The sequence below is a fragment of the Tupaia chinensis genome, unplaced genomic scaffold (assembly GCF_000334495.1).
Source record: "Tupaia chinensis unplaced genomic scaffold, TupChi_1.0 Scaffold000494_1, whole genome shotgun sequence".
Taxonomy (NCBI): domain Eukaryota; kingdom Metazoa; phylum Chordata; class Mammalia; order Scandentia; family Tupaiidae; genus Tupaia; species Tupaia belangeri.
In genome coordinates, this window is record NW_006160006.1 from 2441765 (window position 1) to 2445268 (window position 3504).

The window sequence follows — 3504 nt, forward strand, 5'->3', positions numbered from 1 at the left end:
CTCCCACATGACCGACTGGTTCGAGTCCCAGACCTAGTGGCTTGCTTTCTCACTGCCCCCACCCCAGTCAAAGTAAAACTAAATAAATAATTAAAAATATATACCTGATAAAGTACTGCTGACTTTTCTTTCTTTTTTCCTTCTGCCTTTTTTCCCTCTTTATTAAAATAAAAGTTATCCAAAATACACAACAAACTCAGACTCTTAAAACTTAATAATAACAAGACTAACAACCCAATTAAAAATAGGCAGCAGACTTGGACAGACAACCCAGCCAGATAGTGGAGCAGCAGTAAACTATAACACTCTGCAAGGCTGTCCCACATCGGAAGGTTCCTGGTTCAAATCTGGAGACTAAAAAAAAAAAAAGGGGGACCAGCAGTTGGTGTAATGGCTATCGCTGGACTCCCATGTAGTTAACTGCGGTTTGAGTCCCAGTCCTGGTGGCTTAAACTAATGTGGAAAATGGAGGAGAAGGGATTGAGGCGTGGCCATTCCCCTGGGGGGTGAGTTCTCACTTTCTGTCTCTATCTCTCTATCTCTCTGTCTTTCTGATGAGCACACGTGCCCTATACCAAAACCCTCCCCCCCCAAAAAAAAAAAAGTATATACACCCATTGGAAGGACACAAAGAAAAAGCAGAAAGAACCTACCGATTGCCACTTCATAGTATGCCCTTGTCTGTTTCTCCATTCAGGATTTTGGGCACATATGCACACACATGTGGCATTTTTTTCTTTTTATTATTAAAGAATTATTTAATTAAAGTTATTTATTTTAATTTGATCAGAGAGGAGGCAGATAGAGAGAAAATGAAAAAGTGAGCCACCAGGTCTGGAACTTGAACCGCTATTGGCCATGTGGGAGTCCAGCGCCCTTAGCCACCATGTCACCTGCCAGCCCCTCTGGTGTGTTTTTAAGCTGCCATGTCTGGGACTCAAATCACACAGTTGGTTATGGGATCTAGCCTCCTTCACCACCATACTGCCAACCCTCTATTTTTAATGAGAGAGAGACGTGTTTTTGTTTTGTTTTCTTGAAATTTGCTGTATGGCGTGCACACTAGCTGAAGAGAGAGAGAAAGTGAGAAAGCATGCCCAGCATGTCACAATCCCTTCCTTCTCTGTTCTCCTCTTGGGGTTTTGGGCACACATGCACATGCACATGCACCTGGTGTTGCTTTCAAATCCTGGGTCCAGGATTCAAACCACACAGTTGGGTGTGTGGAATCTAGCTGCCTTAATCACCATGCCACTGGCTGGCCCTCTGTTTTTTTATTATTATTTTTTTTAATGAAGGAAGTAGTGAGACTTCTGGCAACATGGCAGACTGAGCTGATTATTTTGACAAAGGGGTGTTGATAAAGATAGAAAAAAATAAGTTGTCTTTTGTAGTTGAACTTGGAAGAAGTATAAGGAGAAAAGAGAAGAAGGGGTGAGAAAGAGAGGAAGGGTCTAGGTACAAGAAAGAACAGGAAGCCATTGTGATAGTTGATGCCAACACAGCCCATGGTTATGGGCAGAGTATGGGGCGGGAGCACTAGGCTCGTCATCCAGGTACATGACCTCAGGCCCAGTGAGGTGCAGGGTTGCTGAAGGTAAGATCTTGGATGCGGACTGGAAGGGGACTGGAAAGCTGCCACCAGCCATCCCTCTGGTGAACCTTACTCTTGACTAGCAATATGGATAGGGATAAAAGGCATTCAGGAGAAATCCCCAGGCCTGGGCCTGAGTTTGTATCACCAGCATGCTGAAGGGCCACAAGCTGAAATGTTAACCAGAGACTGGCAGCCGGGTGAAAGCTCCAGAGCCCCGCAGAAACCAGTGCAGTCAACGGGGTTACAACACGGACGTACAAACAGCATCCAACAGGAGGGAGTGACAAGGCTCCACACTGTCCAAGAGAAGTTAAAATAGAAGGTGACAGATGATATGGAAGTTGGGAAGACAGAATTTTCCAGAATTAAAGGTATGAGTCACCTAAAAGAAACTCACTGAAGATAAAGAAGTGCAAATCCACTGCTTGATCAACTGTAGTGAAACCCAAGCCAGCATCTTCGATCAGCCAGAAGTGGGTGCTGTGTGGACGGAGCCAGATCCCATGTGGCTGGCTGCATTTCAGACCACAGCTTGGAAAACATGCAAGGGTACATCTGCACAAGTGCCCAGGATCCTGACTAGAGGGAGGAATAGGAGGATTGCGTGTGACCAGATCCCATCCAGGGTCTTGGTCTCTCTCTCATGAGCTCATTTGCCAGAAGCACACAGAAATAAACGATTGCTTATGAAGAGTGACGGCCAAACCACAGCGGACGGCTGCTGAACTGCATGTGCCTGTGACAGAAGGACCAGTGCCTTACAAACGCAACTGTCACCGTGGAAGGCTGTTCCCGGTCAGACATTCATCCAGAGGTGAGACCAAAATTAAGGTCAAAGTGGGACCAGCACTTAGCGTAATGGCTATGTCGCTGGACTCCCACGTAGTCGACCTTGGTTCGAGTCCTGGACTCGGTGGCTTAAACTCACGCTGGGTGCGTGTGCGTGTGTGCCCAAGATCCTGAGAGGAGAATGGAGGAGAAGGGATTGTGGTGTGGCCATCCCCCCCGGGGGGGTCATTTCTCTCTTTCTATCTCTCTGTCCCTCTCTGTCTTCCTGGCGAGTGCATGCACCTTGTAGGAAAAACCTCTTCAAAAAAAATAATAAAAGTAAAGATCAAAGCAAACATTAATGAAGTAACTGAAAAACTGGGTAATTTCTTTTTAAAAAAGCCATTAGTTGATTCTTTGAAAAATTTAACAAAATGGATAAACCAAGATTGTTCAAGAAGTTCTAAAAACAGTCAAGTTATTAAAATCAGGGATGAGAGGAGGCATCACTACTAAACTTACAGAAAAAAGGGTTAGAAGGAAGTACAACGAACAATTGTATGCCAACAGATCCCACAGCTTAGATGACAGGGCCCACATTCCTACAGATGACTTATTTCTGAACCAAGTGTTTTTTCCCCCAGTTGTCTTTTTTGTCTTCTGAAATAACCAGATGATGACAAAAATGACTAACAACTGATGACTCTCAAGATGTTCTCTTTTTGCTAACAGGGTGCGGGGCGCTAGTACGTGAGACCTCTGGCATGATTCTGGGTGGAACAGAGCCTTCACACTCTCTTAGTTCCTCTTGAATTTGTTAGGCCATGCTAAAAAACAGTATTTGATTTTCCCCAATAGAGTGTCAGGAAAATTCGGTCATTGGTGTCCTGGCAGGCTGTCGGCAAAGCTTTATTCTTTCTAGCCAGATTCAGGTTGGCCTTGAGCAAGGCTAAGAGCCCAGGAGTGGAAGAGAGTGCTAGATCCTCCCTACTGGTCAAGTTGCCTCCCCTGCCACAGGACCCTGTGCCTGGTGGGCTGGGTCTTGTTTCCTGCCTGCCTTCCCAAGGCTGTTCCGCTCACCTCAGCTACGGGAAACCTGTCTACGTATCTTGGCTGATAAATGTGGTAACTTATCCGAA

At 45.6% G+C, this 3504-nt stretch overlaps 1 protein-coding gene across 1 annotated transcript in view; it reads left to right on the forward strand.

Annotated features, from left to right (window-relative positions):
* Positions 1–2194: 2194 nt before the first annotated feature.
* The window catches only part of SLC39A14 (solute carrier family 39 member 14), a 55168-nt gene continuing 53858 nt past the window's right edge, over positions 2195–3504 (forward strand). Inside the window, exon 1 of the mRNA XM_006156459.3 lies at positions 2195–2411. The gene's annotated coding sequence lies outside the window, so the exon portion shown is untranslated. The remainder of the gene's footprint in view (positions 2412–3504) is intronic.